Source organism: Protopterus annectens, chromosome 2.part0 (genome assembly GCF_019279795.1).
Source record: "Protopterus annectens isolate FY-2018-M chromosome 2.part0, PAN1.0, whole genome shotgun sequence".
Taxonomy (NCBI): Eukaryota; Metazoa; Chordata; order Ceratodontiformes; family Protopteridae; genus Protopterus; species Protopterus annectens.
In genome coordinates this window covers 1891516805-1891536592 of record NC_056728.1, presented here as the reverse complement: position 1 = coordinate 1891536592, position 19788 = coordinate 1891516805, and the positions used below count along the sequence as shown (strand labels likewise).

Genomic DNA, 19788 nt, shown 5'->3' with positions numbered 1-19788 from the left:
TCCAAATTGTCATGAACCATTACTTATTTAACATGCATACACACACACACGCGCGCGCGCACACACACACACACACACACACACACACACACACACACGCACGCACGCACGCACACACACACACACACACACACACACACATGCGCGCACACACTTCCCTACCTGAAAACAGTTTGTTCTCAGCAGTGTAAGATAAACGTCTAGCTCCCCGAGTCCATCTGCAGCTGCAACAGTCCCGTCCAAGCCCATAACAGTCCCAGGGAAGGTTTCCCCTTGACAGCAGGCTCCAGCCTGCAGACGTTGCAGTCCGGAAGTCTTCTGTTCTATGCGGTCGTCACTGCATAGACTTCTGGGCATCTGCAGGGCAGAGATGCCTTTCCTCCTATCCAGACTGCTGACACAGCAGTCGGAGTTCTTCTGTGTGAGTTCTGTGAACCAATCACACATGCACGGAGTTTCAGGACTTGTGATTTTTTTTTGGCAATTTTTTTATTTTCTTTTATTTTCTTCGCAATTTTTTTATTTTCTTTTATTTTCTTTCCATAGTTGGGGGGGCTGCAGCCCTGCAGTCCTATAGCATGAGGCCACCCCTGACATACGAACACACACACGTGGACGTGTGCACACGTATGTATATATATATATATATATATATATATATATATATATATATATATTACTATTCCATAATTTGTAAAAATACCTATATTTTATGATACTACTAGTATTAAAGCAAAGCAAGATCAAATACAATTCTTATAAAATCTGTCTGAAATGCATACCTGCAAAGACTTTTACATGTCTGAAATATATACTCTTGAGTTACAGTTCTAAGAAAATGGGAAGATCTTATTTTCTGCACCTGCAACTACTATGTCATATTCAGATATTTGTAATACTGGTTTTACTGATATACTGATATGGCTCACACTGAGAGAGGGAAGGAATTATTCCTTAATCTTTCTATTTACTGAAGTCATTTTGTTTGCTCTGAGGAAACCCACTGAAAAGATCTCATTCAGCCAGCAAAGGAAGAACTCTTAATTTTAGGAATACCATATTGAGAAGAACATTTGTTTTGAGTCAAGTACAGTATCCAATACAGGACTGAAGACAAAAGCATGTTAAATATAGGCCCATAACTATGATAGCTCCTGTTAGGAAACTGGGAGTGTGGAAACAGGAAAATTTAGCCATCACAGAATCATATTTCAGCAATCAGGTAAGCAAAGATCATGAAGCAAAGAAAAAAGTATAGTGCTGATTAACAGTGTATGGTGAAGCCAAAAGTAGAGAGCGGATGACAAAACCGAGGGTGAAGCTGACCAAGAGGTCTTAAGTCAGGAGTCAGAATATGAGGTGTATAGTATTTGTGTTGGAAACTGAGGTAGAAAGACTACAGTTGATTGCATGGTAGTTAACCAACCAGCTGCAGACTTGCCAAGGGACATATAGTATTACTGATATGATAGCCACACAGTCAACTGCTGATAGGAGTTCTTGCATATTCAGTGGTAACGACAACTAATGAACTAGTCATAATTCAGGGCATAGGTCATTGTCCAGGTTACCTACAGATAAGCAGGTTCACTCTAAGATGTATTATGGAGTCATTATTTGTAAATGCTGCTTTTTTTTCTTAGGTTCATAGGTGTGTACTAGGCTAATGGTCCTGGAGCCTTTACAAGCCTAGCCCATAGAAGTGTCCTGACATTGTGCCGCCCGACATTAGTTCCTAGTGCCTCTATCAAGTAGACTAACTGGAGTGATCCCCGAGGTGAACTTCCTATTACCCATCCACTCATCAAGATTTTTCTTAAAGAGGGACAGCGAGGTGCTCGGCTTGACATGTAAGGGGAGTCTATTCCATAGCATGGGCAGTCTCTGGGTGAGGAACCTTTCCCTCCAGCATATTCTGTTGATTGTGGTAATGAGGTTGAAGTCTCTGAAGTGTGTGGTGCAGAGGAATTGGGATTTCTTTAGATGTAGCATTTCTAGCAGAGCTGGGTCAGACATGGCTTTGTAAATCAAGCAGAGATCGCCTCAAAGTAGGCGATATGAAACAGAGAATACCTGGAGCCTTTTGAGTCTGTCCGTGTAGGACATGTTTAATGCCTAGGATCCTCTTCATGAGGTACTTCTGTGGCCTATCCAGCTGTTGCAGGTGTCTAGTGAGGTACATGCTAAATGGGACATTATACTCAATGATTGGCCTAATGAGGGAAGAGTAGAGAGAAATGATGACCTCTTTTTTCCTGGATGCAAAACCCTTGGTAATGAGATGTGCCACATAGAAGGACTTTCTGACCACAGTGGCAATGTGGTGGTTGAAGGAGAGCTTGCTGTCAACCAGAATCCCCAGATCTCTTATAACGCCTTCAGTGTTCAGTGGGCTCCCATCTATGTTGTAATTAGTGGGAACTGAGTTTTTACCCAAGGGTATAATGACACATTTTTTGGCATTAAGCTTATGACCATGGTTTCAACACCAGTCATTGGTCTCAGTGAGGCCTTTCTGTAGGATGTCTGCATCAGTTGGGGAGTTAATAATGGCTCCAAGCTTGCAGTCATCTGCGAACTTGGTCAGCCAGAGTCCCCTTGTGTTGGCCTGGACTTCTGAGAAGTAGATGCTGAACAGGAGAGGTCCCAGGACCAATCCCTGTGGGACTCCACTCATGACTGGTTGGCAGTCTGACTTGGAGTTCACTACTTTCACACTGTGTGTTCTATCTGTAAGCCAATTTGCAACCCACCTAGTGATATAGGGGTTGATGCCTAGTTTGGTGAGTTTATCAATAATTCCCGAGTGAGGAATGGTATCAAAGGCCTTGGCCAGATCAAGATAGGCTATATGCACTGCCTTACCTTCATCCACAGCCCTGGTGACTGACTCAAAGAAGTCAACCAGGTTGAGCAGGCATGAGCTCCCTTTCACAAAGCCAAACAGTGTGGGGTCCAGAATTTGGAGATTTCCTATATCTTTGTTAATCAGGTCCATGATGATGCTTTAGCTTTACATATCAGACTCGTCAGGCTAATGGGGTGATAATTCCCAGGGTTTGTAGTTGCTTCCCCTTTATGGAGAGGGATGACTGTAACAGTGTGCCATTTGGTAGGGACAACGGCTGAGGTGAGGTTGTGAATGAACAGGGCACACAGATGTGGTGGAAGTTTGCTTTGTATTTAATGGTGAACACAGCCAGGGATATTATTGGATCCCATGGAAGCTGTATTCTTGGCCTTGGATAATGCAGCTTTAACCTGTGCTACAGTAATGCTGGGTGCCTGGCATTCTTCCAGTATTGTGATTGGTCCTTGTGGGGGGGGGGGGGGTAAAGTTTGCACTGATTCTGTCGGCCAGTATACTGGCAATATCTGTTGGCTCAGTATAGAATGTACCATTGTGCAGTAACACAGAGCAAATCTGGGTATTGCTGTAGAGATTTTTGATATAACTATAGAAGGCTTTGTGATTGTTTTTAGTGTCTTCTGTGATTCTGCCTTCATAGCTGGCTTTAGAGGATTTGATGAGGGATGTCAACTTTTTGTTGAGGCTAATAAGCAAGTTTTTCCAGTCTTGGGACTTCACTTTTTTCTGCAACAGTTTCTTCCTTCTGTTGTAGAGTTTATTAATGGCTTGGGACCACCAGATTGGTTACTTTTTTTGGAAGAGAGCATCTTGGTTTTGGTGGGTATGACTAGTTCCATCCATTTATGTACATATTCATACAGTGCATTGGTGTATGATTCAGCAGTCATACAGCTATTTTCCATTGTCATTGGTGCCGTGAAGTTAGTTGCCTCTATTTTTAGGTGTCAGAATATCAGCTTTGGAGAAGTTTTTCAAGGTGGTTACCTTTGCGCGTGGGGGGGGGGTGAGATGTGGATTTCCATGGTAATTAATTTATGGCTGGAGCCAACAAGGGAATGAATGACTATTGGTGTAGAGCAACAGTCGCCCATGTTAGTAATAATCAGGTCAAGGATGTTGCTTCCTCTAGTGAGGGTAAGAATGAGCTGATCCAGGGCATTGGAATTGATGAATTCCAGGAAGCATTGGGCCAGTGTATTGGTGCTTGAGTAGTTTTCCCAGTTGATGGAGGGCTAGTTGAAGTCACCTAGTATGAGAGTGTTGGTAGGACCCTGATAGTTTTCAGGGTGCTTAGGAACATGGAGTGAGAGTCTTCGGACATGGTTGGGGAGCTGTAGCAGGCTACGACCAGAATCGCAGTCTTACCCAATATTAGTTGTACCTGAAGTATCTCAGGTGCGTTATGCTGGGCTACTAGTCTGGAGGTGTGCATATTCTTTATGAATATGGAGACACCACCACCTTTGGAACTTCAGTCCATGTTTTGGGGCCAAAAGGTGTGGAATGAGTTAAAGCCTGGTAGAGAAAGGGTGCTTTCTGACGCTTTAAACCAGGTCTCCATTACAGTACAAATGTCGATGTTTTCCATTTTGAGGAGTGCTTTGAATGAGTGCATCTTGAGATTTAGATTTCTATCGTTAAGAAGCATGGCCCTCAGATTGCATTTATTTATAGTTGTTACGGTGGTAATTTGGTCTTTGGAACACCACCTAAAAAGGTATTATTGAGGTGGCAAGAGCCTTAGCCAGTACCTGGAAACCCAGGGGTGACAGATGCAGGCCATCTCTGGCAAAGCATCGAGGTCTGTCAGTCATGTCATCCCAAGCAGACAGATACTGGATCCCCTTAGAATGACACCAAAACCTTAGCCAATTGTTGAAGCCAATCATTTTTTGTTTGTACTGCAATATTATTCTGGGTGATGGTAGGATTCTGCTCTGGGCTAGTGTCGTGTCATACCTTCCTGTGCCACATAATCCAAGAGCTCCACCATGTCTCTTTTCATGTAGTCCAGGGAGGTATGTCTCAGGTCATTTACACCCACATAAGAAATGACAGAGTCATACTTGCACTTGTTGTGGAGTGACCTGAGTGCGTGTGTTATGTGTCAGATTCTGGCACCTGATAGACAGCTGACTGTTACCTTCTCCTTATTCAACCTAATGAGTGGGGCATCTGTGTGCCTCACTATTGAGTCACCTATGATTAGTGTATTGGGCAAGGTGTTTAGCCTTAGGGGCTTAGGTTGAGGGGGACACTGTGGAGGTGAGCTATGCGTCCTGTGGTTTGTGCTGTGTTGTGGTGGTTGAGCACATTTCTGTCTTGGAGGTCTCTGCTGTTTGGGTACATTTCTATTAACAGCCTCCATGAAGGTGGATGTGTGGTTTGTGTTTTTATTTGAGAGCTGTGATAGTGGGTGTTCCGGAGAGCTATGTGTTCCATGTGTTGACCTTCTACTTTTGACCAGATGGTCCGGTCTTGGCTGGAGAGTGCATAGCTTCCAGTTTGGTGATATAAGTGCATCTCTCAAAAGTCTGAGTGTTGGGAGGTAAGAGGAGAGGGTTGCTTGTGTACATGAGGCAATTGCTACACTGCCTCAGAATGCCCAAGTGCACCAGGTTAATATGAGAAAGCAGAGGGAACTGCCTTTAATCATGCCAGGAGGGGTGGTCATAACTACTAAGTACTGGAGCGATTTCCATGAAGAATGACTAGTACTGATGGCACTTAACTGTGCTCCCCCTTGGCAGCAATAAAACATTAGCATAGATACTTTAAAAATGCGTATAACTTTCACATATTTCCTGATTAAGAACATAGTTTATACATAAGTAATCAATGATTTTATGCATCTAAATAACTGAGCATGCAATCACTTAGTCCCCATATATAAAGTAATTTTATAATTTCCAACAGTACTAATTAAGGAATGAATTCCTGCATAATTAATCTGACTCTGAAAAATAGTGTGTTGCCTTAAATTGATTAGTCTTGGCTTTATCAACACAGCCATTAAACATTTAAGAGTTAAAAACCAATGCAGTGTGCATATATTCATGATGGGCTCTCAGATCAGTCTGTTATATAATCTGTACTGATTGACATGTTTTCATTCCAAGCATGAAGTAAAAGTACTACTGTAATGGTTTGTGTGTTCTTGAATCAAGCCTTATATGGAAGTATACTTCCTGTAGAGGAAGCCTGAACCTGCTGAGAAGAGTTTTGCTTGTTATTTTGTATGTCCTTACCCTCACCTTGTTTGATGTAAAGAATGTAATTGATTACAGCAGATTAGTGATAGCCTCAATGGATCTGTTATTCCTTGTAATTAGAAATCTGTCTTTTCGTGCAGAAAACTGAACCATGAAGAACATATTTGAGCTTTACTTGATCAAAACTATTTTACCAGTTACATGCTGACCTATAACATCCCATTACTGCATATAAGGACAATTTGTCTATACAGCACAATATCTCACTTATCACAACGTCCATATGTTTGTTCTCTTTCTGAGGCATTTGTGTATCATCAGTGACAGCTGTGTTTATGTTTTTTTATCACATCTTCTTGGCAAGAGTTAGAGGCAGCATCCATTTTCTTTTTCTTAAGCATCCAACACTGTGCCATAATAGGATCCATATGACATTTAAGATAATGGTCCATTTTGCTTTGAGTTCTGCTTCATACGGCAAGAAAATAATTTATCTGGAGAGGGCTTCCTACTTCAGACCATTTGGGCATGTCATGTGGTGCTTCACAGGAACTAAGGGTCATGTGATGCATAGGACTGCTATTTATAGTATTCATACTGTTTAGCAAGCCCCGCAGATAGATAAGCCTGGATATTCATTGCTTTACAAATCTTGATCATGAGCTGTGTGTGCCTTATTCTTTATATCCCTTTGAGAAAATACAATTGTGCAAACGTATTTCAATCTAATCCCTCAAACACTTACACAAATGATTCCATTGACATGAATATGCCCTGGAAGGTTGCAGAGATAATTCCTGGCATAGACGTTGGCACTGTACAATTTAGGATGAATTTGATGTTTAGTGAGTTTGTTACTAGAAATTAATATGTTGCCTAAATATTGTGACAGTTTTATAATGACACAGAGTACATTTATAATGGCTGACTGCTTTGATAGAGTTTTACAGTACCACAGGATTCTACCTAGCATGGCTGTATAAAGTAATTGTGAGGGTGGAAACATTATCCTGTGTTGTGCAACATAGCAGGTACAAAGCTGAATGCAGTTAAGTCTAAATTTTGTGACCTAGTGCCTTTATGCATTATACTACATTATCAACACACACTATAAAATCACATCAGAGTAGCTGTGCTAGCAAAATAGTATTATTCATATGTTTTAGTTGAATTAATGTAACAAAATGGCACCTTTTCATTTCTGTTTCCTAACATCCATTTACAATTGTATTTGACATGACTCACCCCATTATTCCCAGTGTATACTCATACAATACCCATTATCCTACTGTTTCTGCTGGGAAAACTTTTTTTCTTACTCCATGCAAATGTAGATGCAGACTACCTTGAAAATTTTGTGTTATATCAATGGCAGCCACTCAGAAAACACGCAGAAAGCTTACAACCTGATTGACAATGGCAAAAACATAACATAGGCTTGTCTTCCCTGACACCTTGTTTGGCCACAGAAGAGCCATCATGGAGATATTATCATCACAATACTACTTCAGCAAAATTAACAGCAAAACAGACTTCCTATTACCTCTTCTAAATTATTCAGTTTCTAACTAAAATGTATGTGAGCTTGTTCTTATATATCTCTTTTTGTTTGAAATATGATCCTTAGTAAAAGTTTCAAGTTTTGATAAATATTTGTAGTTAACAAGTAATTTTCTAATTATACCTAAAGAGGGTCTGATAAATATAAAATAAAAGCTTTGATAAAGAATTTAATGTGATGTAAATACTTGCTAAGGTGTTGGAATAAAGTGATTAGATCTAGTTGCTGATTAACTAAACAAGGATTTCTTTATATGAAATAATTATGTGATAATGTGTGAGCTCTTTGTTTTACAGACCGGTTAACTTCTATAGTTATAACTATTCATAAGAACAAAGTAGTTTATAGATTATTTATTTAAAGGTACTTTGCTTGATAAACTAAATGCTTTATTAGCTATCTGTTAGTTTCCTGTCAAATAACGTCTCTCTATAATCAAAATTTCAGAACAAGAATGGACTTAAAAGGAGGGGAAGAGAAAAGGGAAGAAGGACTTGTTTAGAAGGAAAGAAGAAAAGGGGAAACAAGTAAGCTGGCTGGAGAGAAAAAAAATGAGTTTTATGTGATTATTTAAGTAAGTCATTTTTTTAATTTTTCCTCTCTATACAATGACTTTTGTATTATTCTTCAATCTGTAAAAAATTAGTAAGGAAATTAAATGTAAGTAGTAAAATGTTTATGCTGGAGTGCTGAACATATTTCATCAAATTGGGAAAAATGTTTCTTCATTATGGCAGCATGTATTTGTTACATATTGAAAATGTCATACTTGTTAGAATTGACATAAAATATTATAAAGAGAGATGCATGCTGAATAAGGAGGTAAAAGTAATGAAATCAAATGAGACGAGTAACATATTTGCATCTCCTTATGTCATAGGTAAACATATGACAATGTGATAATTGGTATTCCCATCTCCTTATGTCATAGGTAAACATGACAATGTGATAATGCGGGATGTGGTATGACAGAGGAATGTGAATAATACTTTATATACATGCTTTTTTAAAACCCCATATTTACATCATACTTTATACAAACTGATATAATCAAAGATTGGACACAAAAAATATGGTATAAAGAAAAGGAATTTATCAAGAATAATTCTGTCCTGATTTTATCGTTAAAATCACTATTAAATCATGGTGTTACCTTATTATAGTGGATGGATAGGGCTACTGACAAAAAACATATGTTTTTGATATTAGATAATTTTACTTATCTAACATTCAGATGAGACATTGAACCAAAAACAGTAGAAGTTTGCTATCCCAATGGCCAAAGTTCCAATAGTCACTATGAATACCACCTTACATCTAATATGAAAAGGACATTGGACTAGTTGGACTTACCTTGTCAACAAAGAGTAACTGAAAAAAAAAATAAATAAATAAATACAATAAGCAAGAAACAGATGCAAAGATTAATTCTTTATGTGACCTTTTCTCTTTTGTCCTCTCTTCTTTGATCACATACATAGATTTTTTTCTTGTTAGAAATCTGGATTTCGGTTTCTTATTTAGTAGTTTTATTTGGATCTAATGAATGGATATATGATGTATGAAACAGCTGTACTTTTATTTATGATTGATCTAGCCCATTTCTAATCCTCTGAAGTAGCATCAAGGGTTAGGTTTGAAAGAAGATAGTGTTAGGATAAGTTAGAGGAGTGTTTGCTTTGACTTTTCCAATTATACTAGGAATCTTGAGATTACTCTTTTCATATTGATCTTTTTTTAGTTTAAATATGTTGATTTATAATGTGCTAGTACATTAACAATCTTATTCAATAAAATATAAGTTTGAGAAGCTCACTTTGTTAGAAAATTGTACTGTGTATCACAGAATATTTCAATGAAATAGAATAATTTAACTGAAAATGAAAATGTACATATATTACAATTTTTGTTTGAAAATTATAAAGGTTAACATAGTGACTACAAAACAGGAGATTTGTTTAAATTGCTTAAAATGAATATAAGTCAGAGATTACATTCTCAGAGTAATCTCTTAAAGGAAAAAAAAGACAAGTTTTAAGGAGAAAAAAATGATTCTTAGAGTTAGCACATCTGTTGGAGAAATATACACAGGAAGTTAGATCTAAAATTATGGAATATTAAAAAGATATGTTAAAGAAAAAAAGGACTTTGAATATATATTCATATTTTATCACCTGCAAGACTAATTACTGAATACCAAAATAGTTATTTTTTTACTTTAGCTAATTTTAAAAAGATGGTAAATTAAAACAAGGTGAGCGAGCTTGAAGAACTAACTCCTTTATTGGTGAGTGAGCTTGAAGAACTAACTCCTTTAAATTTAGGTGGATCTGTGCAAAAGCAAATTCTTGGTTCAGCAAGTAAATGTTTGTTTGCTTTTTTATTTAAATAATTGATTGCATATTCTATTTAATTAATAGATTGCTTAATTGGATTAGTATTACATATAAAAAGCACTGTTTCTAACGGAGGAGTGTATTTTGGATGTGTTTTGATGGTCTGAAGAAGTTGGCTTATTTTTTGCCAATGAAAGCGCTTACCAATTTGCTCACCAATAAAGGAGTTAGTTCTTCAAGCTCGCTCACCTTGTTTTAATTTACCAGTTTGTCTTTTTACGTTAATATTAAGAAGATACTAGGAGTTAGAACTGAATTAAAAAAAGATATATCTATATATATCTATATCTATATGTGTGTGTGTGTGTGTGTGTGTGTGTGTGTGTGTGTGTGTGTGTGTGTGTATATATATATTATACATATATATATATATATATATATATATATATATAAATATATATATTTTATATATATATATATATATATATATATATATATATATTATATATATATATATTAGATATACCTATATCTATCTACATATATATATATACATATATATATATATATATACACACTTCCAAGCACGCGCACACACACACACACACACACACACATATATATATATATATATATATATATATATATATATATATATATATACTGTAAATATATGTGTGTTAATGACCCATTTGAATGAGCTGTACAACTACAGCTGCCTATCCAAAGGTATATGGTCGACTAGGCCAGGTGTCTGAAATCACAAAAATCCAGGGGATGTGGAATTTAACCTTACCCAATCTTAGTGTAACCTCAGACTTAGGATATATATTTAGCAGGGGGTTGGAAAGAATGAAGTTTTATTTAATTTTAATAATTAAAAGACTGCTTGCACTGAGTTGTTTTTCATCACATGCATGTTGATGTGTCAAATTTTGTATTTTCAAGCATATGCATTCAGTGTTTTTGCAGTCAATTTGGACCATTTTTGCTTATTAGTGGAACACACACACACACATACACACACACACACACACACACACACACACACACACACACACACACACACACACACACACACACACACACGTATGAAGAGAGGGAAGCAGTTCTACATTATTTTAAAATTTAATGCCTCTACTTATTTTGGGGAATGAGACAAAATATGTTTTAAACAGGAAAGGCTCTAGTGGGAATACAGACTCCAAACTATCAGCCTTTGCTAAGGCAATTAAGATGATTTTGGAAAAGCCAACACTTTCTTTTTATTTGTTGTTAATATGTCTTTGAGCTAAAACACATATTAATAGAATTTACACTTCTACTTATTTAAATACATTGATTTCTTCTGTACAAGTGGAAATCAGAAACACACTTTGGAAGGAGCATGGCCGACCCCAAAATGAAATAAAATACTTCATTAAAACATCATAAACACCACTTTTTTGCATGGTTGAACAGGCAACTTCAGGGTTATGTTTTTAATTAGGAATTCAGTTGGTAACTGGATGTTATTGATAGTTGCTATAGGTATTTTGTATTTAAGTATTTTATTCCTGGTTGTATTTTACATCTGAAGAAGTCTGTTCTTTAGACAAAAATGCAGTCAATCTGTTAAGGTGTTTATGATTTTTTAATAAAGTATTTTATTTCATTTTGGAGTGGGTCCTGCTCCTTCCAAAGTTCCTTTGCAATTGTTACTGTTTTTTTTTGGGGGGGGGGTTAAAACCTTTCCTCCTCTGCTTTGGTTTTCTGGCCTCTTCCCTTGTTAGATCACAATATTTCAATATTTAGATGAGTGCATTAGACTAATAATAATAAACTAACAACCCTTATATAATGACGGCTTTCAAATAATTTATGCATTAAATAAGGAAACAGAGACCTATATTTTAATTAAAACCAGTTGAACAGTAAATATCACTATTTTTCTGAATCTCCAGAATGCTATAACAATAAAACTAAATGCCAAAATGACTTGCCAAAAATACTAGAAGATTTAGCAATTGCTAAGATAAAAGATCAAGTATACAACATTAATGTGGTTAAAGCCTTAAAGAAAATGTCAATTAATATTAAACAAAGCAATAACTCTGAAAATTTGAAACTACAGTCATACTGGACAAATCCTAAGGGCTTACATAGATTTGGAGCTAGGTTTAGAATTTTCACTCACTGAAATTGAATAAAACACATTCCTTTTCAATGAAGTAAATAAATAATAAAGGAACATAAATGTCACATGCATTTGTGATATCTTAATATCATTTTAAAATATTTTGAAAATATTTATAAAGATGAAAAGGATGAGCTAGATGACAAAATGCTAATTTATTTTTCACATAATAATATTATAAATAAACTACCAATGAAAGATGTTTTAAATTATTCATAAAACCTTAACTAGTTGAAAAACAAAGTATATAAAACAAAATAAAAAATAACTAAAAATAAAGCTCCAGTATAGATGGAACTAATTATCCAAGTTGAACTGATTTAGAAAAGACTACAACATTTGGTTCTGCTACAAGGACAAAGTGATATTTATTTTGAGAAAGTTTTACATGGAAGCTTATACAGTTTCTTACTCCCAAGAGAACTGAAAATATCCAATAGAGAAAATAATATTTATTACAGATGTAATGTAGAAATCAGTGCTCAGTGGCAACACATGTACTATGCCTAGAATGTGCCAACAAAATTTGGGGAAAGATTTCAACTATTTCCTTATATTGTATAGACAGATAATTTTCAGTTAACTATTTAGTTTTATTTCATTCCTTAAACCCTCTGTGGATTACTTAAGATCATTTTCCTCTTTCATGGTTTCCTATCTGCAGTACTCAGAACAATAGCTAAAATGAGAAATAATCTATCACACCTAATTGTTCTAAATTTAGAATATAAATACAATTGTTGATTAAAATAAAATTGATAGTATTACAATGACATCATATGAGACATATACTACTCATAAATGTTGGCCTATGCTTTCCTTGTTATTGGAAAAGATTAAGGATTCTATTATGTCACAATATAGGCTTTTCTCTTAAAAACACTCTGTATTATATCTCTATAAGAACTTTAATTTTATATAATGATTATGATATTGTACATGAAGCATTTGTCACACCTTGTACATATTATAGAAAATTGTTTTTGTTTAGCTTTGGATAGTATTTATCTGTTTTAATTCTCATTATACCTGAGTCACTAGTGATTAATAAAACATGATTACTGTTTGAAATTAAAATGTCTGAAAATTATATGACTAGTATGCTAAAATATTATTTATAATATAAAATATTATTCATGATATTTCCAATACTTCATTCAAAATTTTTTAAGGTTTAAAAATCAAAGATGCACGTCTTCTAGCTCCAGACTAGATCTTGTTCAGACCATGACAACATATTCATAGCCCGCTGAAAATTAATAAATAAGAAAATACACATAAGACATTCCTTTAGTAAAGCTTATACCCAATTGAAATCTATTCAAGTTAATGCTTACAATGTGGTTCTAATGGATGGAATAGCATGCAACAGCAGTAAAAGGGCCTCATAGTGCTATGCATTGAGGAATATGCACATGTATATTCCTTCTTAAGCACATGCAGACAGTACTGAGAAATTTTCAAAGATCTCTTACAAATCTGCACAAGAACAAAAATCTTCTGTTGCACAGCCATGACAGAATATATATATATATATATATATATATATATATATATATATATATATGTATGTATAGGTCCTTGTCAGAACGTCGAAAGTACAGTTAATCGAACTGCACTTTGACAAACTGAATTTAGTGAAACCCCGGGATTCATGAACCTTGCGCTAGGCGCACGCATAGCGTAGGCGTTACAATGCCAAATATGGCCGCCGAGCGATTCAGGTACGATCCAATCCCACGTGCACTACCGGCGTGCCCCGGATCTGCGCAGCCCCCGGCGTAGGTATGCTAAACACCCCATGTGCGGTGTTGCATCATGCAAATGAAGGCATATAGCGATTCACGAAGTGGCGCAGGCGTAGCATAAGCCCACGGCAATGTAAACCAAAAAAAAATGGTTTACATTTTCCCAAACAGAACATAGGAGTAACGGAAGAGTGTCAGACCCAGGTGTCACACTGTTACCATATGCCAATGGCGAAACACACAGAGAATGCCAAAAGAAAACATGCACAACATGTAAATAACAACTTAAATGGCATGTCCACAGCAACCCACATCAGAACCCTAGGACATGTTTGCGGAAGGTGCAATACAATGAAATAATATAACAAGGTTATAAAACAGCAGCGCAATACACAGCAGGGTCACAGCATAATACACCATGGTATGCATGGAACACCACAACCATGGTGCAAGGGTTGCCAAGGACTCGCGGCAGTGTTCGGCGTGGTAACTATGAATTAATAGTCAATGCCATGCAAATGAGGCAGATAATACTGAATCGCAAATCCCCCGCCAGCGTAAGGCTGTACCAAACGGCGCAGCGGTAATACACCGAGGAGTGGCTTAGAGGGAATACATGTCATCTGCAGAGGGGTGTGCCACCGTAGCAGGAAGCACATTGGAGCACAGCAAACCTGGGCTGTACATCGCAAATCACAGCTGCAGGACCGGGGTGTGGGGAAATAGTTCGGCTGAGACCACACAATGCGCGTAGAAGTGCATGTGCACGAGGATGACTACGTTCCCTTAACCTAGTAATGTGACGCTCACCCCGCAAACAACATCGGAAACAGGAAGGTGATGTTAAGAATATGAGGAAATGCGGAAGAAGTGTAATTGGAGTACTAATGAGCAATCAACACTAATCAACCCACAAAGGCCAATTGGCAGCAGCTGACAACTCAGCATGCAGAAACCTGCAAAACGGGATAGGGGAGGCATATGAATGCAAAGAAAGTAGGGGAGGTAGCAGATTGCAAGGATAGAAGACCTGACACAGCAGAGCAAAGCAGACAGGCAGCACAATGGTGGCAGCACACAATACGCATGATATGCCATGTCCCAGAAAGTACACATGACAGTGCTCTGCAGGATGCATGCCAGAAAATAGTTGGTGCAATGTGCAGAAATAGTAAGGGAAGGTCGAAAGGTAATCCATGGCAGGCAAGAGTAATGCAACACCAAAGGCAACAGCGTTGTAGTTCCATCGGTAAAACACAGAAAATAACCCCCAGATACAGCTGTACAAACACACCCTATAACACTATGACATCATCGGTGTGCACAGCACAATAGTATAAAGTGTGAATGCACACAACACAGAGCCGTGTATTCCCAAACGCCGCACCACAGGTGTAAACACACGGGGAACTTTTAAAATGTACATGTTGGGTGCTGCCGTGGCTGTGATCCATCAGCATGTGTTAGAGACAGACGGTGTTGTGGAGGAGGGTGCTGACAACCACCATAGGCCTTGGAGGAGAAGGAGAGTGTTCAGACCAAGGGTAACCTACCAGGGGCTACAAGACCTGGAGATAGTAGAGCGTTACAGGGTGGACAGGGGCACGTTACAGCAAATAGTGGAGCTGTGCCAGCCACGCCTGAGAACAAGAAACAACAGAGGGGAACCCATCCCAGTGGACACAGAGGTATGTGTAAGCTTGCAAATACTGGCCACAGGTACCTTTCAAAGGCCAACTGGAGATATAATGGGCATCTCACAGGCATCAGCATCCAGGGTACTACACCAGTTCCTGGATGCCATGTTACCACATGCCAATGAGCATATATACTTCCCCAGATCTCAGGAGGATTTGGCTAGCAATATGCGCCACTTCCACCGTGTGGCACAATACCCGGAGGTACTGGGTGCGATAGACTGTACGCACATACAAATCAAGTCACCACCTGGCGAGCAGGGTAGACGCTAAATAAACCGCAAGGGATTCCCCTCCATCAATTGCCAGGTCATGTGCAATGCTCAGGGCATTATCATGGATGTGTGTGCTGGCAGCCCTGGAAGCTACCATGACTCCCATATCTGGCATGCCTCACAGCTGTACCAGGTATTTGCCGGGGGGGACATCCCACAAGGCCATCTCTTGGGGGATGCTGGCTATGCACTGGAGCCGTGGATTATGACTCCCATCAGAAATGCACACACACACATGCAAGAACGCCATAATGAGGCACACGCACAAACCAGAATAATCATAGAGCATGTGTTCGGGTGCTTGGATACATCTGGTGGAGCCTTGCAGTACTCTCCAGGCACATGTGCCCACATAGTCATAGTATGTGCCATGCTACATAATATGATCCTGCAGAAGCAGCTGCTGCAGGGAATAACGCTGAAGGGCCAGAAAGCCCACCACAACTGCCAAGGCCAGTCCAGGCACAGAGGGTTCCAGACCAGGAACACACTGTGCCAGCCCCAGTAGGCAGACGGAGGCGTACCCAATATGCCTATGCCTTGGCAAAGAGGGAACGTATAGCACATACTCTGACAGCGTAGGTCCCATGGACTGAGACCTCCCTACCTGCACACACAGTGAAATGGACGGCACACAAACATGACCACCTGTAAAGTGTACTGTATGGGTGGCCACATGTGTGACTCCAACATAGGCAGCCCCCAAACACTGTACACCAAACAGCCAGTGGAGCATGTAACGCCAACACCTGAACAGTACGTGGGTCCTACAGCATACGGCGTTGCTGTATGCCTGCCACGTTCGCCGCTAGATGTATACATATAAATATATATATATACTGTACATCATGTAAAGTAACAACACATGCCAGGTATATGGGCACACAAGCCGCATACTACAGTATGCTACGTTGTGTTTGCAGACGTGTGCATACCACATGCTATCACACAGGTACATGATGTGACATGCACAGTGCGAACTGTGGCTGTCATACAGTCATGGATAATGTTTATACTGTTGTGTCGCCCCTATACAGGTACCTCTGGCGTGTCGCACAGACATGGGTCCGTCGCAGGTGAGACTGTTGTTAGTAACAGGCATGGTACAGTGTAGAGTTATTCGCTATATGGCCAGGTATAACATGCACACCTGAGTTGCGTTCCAGTCACGGTATATAGGTTGCACCACCAGACACACACATGCCACCCGTGTGCAGTAGATACAACCGTTATCATACACCGGCATGAAACCACAGTACCTGTCAGTGTGATATGTGCGGTCAGCTATGCATACAATGGTGGAGGTGTTCTACAATGGATGCATATGTAGTATGCATTGGAACACCATTCGTGGTACGCACACAGTACCACACAGTGAGCAGTGATCTGGGCAGCACACAGGTGTCACCAATGTGGCATATGCCCCTGCATTGTGTGCACATGTTGTGACACGCCACCTGACATGTCCCTTGCCCGTGGTGTTCTGTCTGCAATATTGTCACACCATCACATGACCTACACCCGACATAGCAAACATCCACACTGCTGTCTGCATAGCCCTCTGGATTGTGACACATCCGACATGTATGGGTGTATGTCACATGGGACACCACAGGAATAGGTACACAATGCCCATCACACACAATTGTCCAGGACCCAGTCACACATGGCCATGGGTGATAGCCACAGGCATGTTGCCACACAGTATGTCTGATGTGGATAGACACCATTGCACATTGTCCACACATAGTGCGATCATAGCCATAGTGGACCACTTGTACATTTGATGTGGTACAACAGACAACCAGAATGCCTGTCTGCAGCCACCAGAGGTGCCACCAATGTCTACCATATACGTGCTGTGGAGCAGCATGACTGTGTTGCAGTCATAACAATGCAATGCATCCATGTTATGCATCGCACAGCAACATACATGTGTCCTGTTGCCATGCAGTGGCACAGTGCCTGTACTCCCCACTGTATAGCTATGTACACGGCTCACACTAACCACACCTGCACAGACATATTTGCTAAACATACATTCTATCTGTAGGCTGTACAGACAACACTGCACTGTGAAGCCTATTATGATGTGGTGCATGTGGCGGGACACCATTGTCACACATGTCCACATGTTACCGCACATGTCAGCAGATAACATGTCAAGGTAACGTCAGCCATGTGTACTGTTAACCTGTCTGTGGCCACATGGTGTATCATGGTGATGCATGCAAACTACCATGATTGTGTGTACTGCATGCCTACTGATATGACACATGCTTGATGTAGTGTGCACCCCAGGGCAGTATGCATACTAACACTATTAATGTCTGGGCTGCATTCCCTGTGCTGTAGTGTGGGAATGCTGCATGCCATCTGCAATATCACATGCATGGTGTGTCTGCGTGTGTGTGTGTGTGTGTGTGTGTGTGTGTGTTGGCGTGTGTGTGTGTGTCTGCGTGTGTGTGTCTGCATGTGTGTGTGTGTCTGTGTGTGTGTGTCTGCGTGTGTGTGTGTCTGCGTGTGTGTGTGTCTGCGTGCGTGTGTGTGTCTGCGTGTGTGTGTGTACGTGTGTGTCTGCGTGTGTGTGTGGGTCTGCGTGTGTGTAATGTACCTTACAGTATGTCTTTGTATTCACAGGTGGTGTAGGTGCATTCCCCTCCTGCGGTCCATCTGATGTTAGTGTCCCCACAGATACTAGCGATGATGACCATATGCATGAGGTACAGGCAGGGTTGTCAGGGGCAGAAGCTGTGCCATTGGTTACCATCCCACCTATGTCCCCCTCATCCCCGCACATGGTTCTGATACCGACACATACCACATCACCGTTGCCCATAGAGGAAGGACAGTCAGTGTCTGTTGGCATTGAGCAGGAATGTGTGGTGGCTACAGAAGGTGCGCCTACACACTATGTTGCCAGTGTAATGACTGGTGATGTGCCACACAGGCATGTGGCTGGTGCTGCTCGTAGGAGCACCTCTGGCAGACATGCACCTGCTGTACAGGGTGCAGCAGCTGGTATCACCAGATGCATGTTCCAGACTGTAATGGCGGCACAGGCACGTGCAGAACGGCAGAACCAAGAAGGGCAGAGGCTGCAGAGGGCTGCAATCCATTCCCTAAATGACAACATCCAGTCATTGGCGAATGCTCAACAGCAGATTGCTAATGTACTGGATAGGCGATTAGGTGAGATGGTTGGAATCCTCGACCGAGGCATGGCAATCCCCGAGCGTGAGCTGTCTGTGCTGGAACACCTGGTAGGGGTGAGGCGTAGGACACGTGGGCGTAGGCCAGCAACACCACCTAGTGTAGGTCGACGTGTGCGTGGCACCTCTCATGCCCACTCACACAGTGCCGGTAGCAGCAGCAGTGCAGCTGGTGCTACACCGTCCACACCAGGACACAGCAGGCCACGTGGACGTGGCCCTGGCCGATCCCAGCGTGGACACGGTTCCAGCGGACATGTGTCATCGGAGAGTAGCCACTCTATACCTCCACCCGGTAGTGCCCGTGCGACCCCAGGCAGGCACGGGTCACGTGGCCGCAGACGGACACAGTGAGCCATACAACCTGCACTGTACAGTCTGGGGCTGCCAATTATACCCCGTGTAGGCATCACATATGGCTGGACTGTGTACACACATACCCACACATGGCAGACACAACTGTAGGGCTCCACCACATCCACATGCATTCTGCACAGTCATGCCCAGTAAACTCACCGGCCCTTACACACACACATGATGTCGTCCATTGGTGCAGCCTATGCCCCTGGCAGACATATCACCCTGTGCATATGATGAAGCCCCTGCTGCATCCCTGTCATCCACACCATCGGTGCAGGGTTATACAAATATATTCCGATGCACAGGGTGGACAAGATAGTGAGAGGTGTATGTGATACC

The 19788-nt window shown here is 40.3% G+C and overlaps 1 protein-coding gene across 2 annotated transcripts in view; it reads left to right on the top strand.

Moving 5' to 3' along the window:
- Positions 1-19788, top strand: part of LINGO2 (leucine rich repeat and Ig domain containing 2) — a 6800733-nt gene that overhangs the window by 6354184 nt on the left and 426761 nt on the right. For both annotated transcript variants that reach the window (XM_044061897.1, XM_044061899.1), the window contains one exon: positions 8093-8219. The gene's annotated coding sequence lies outside the window, so the exon portion shown is untranslated. The remainder of the gene's footprint in view (positions 1-8092; positions 8220-19788) is intronic.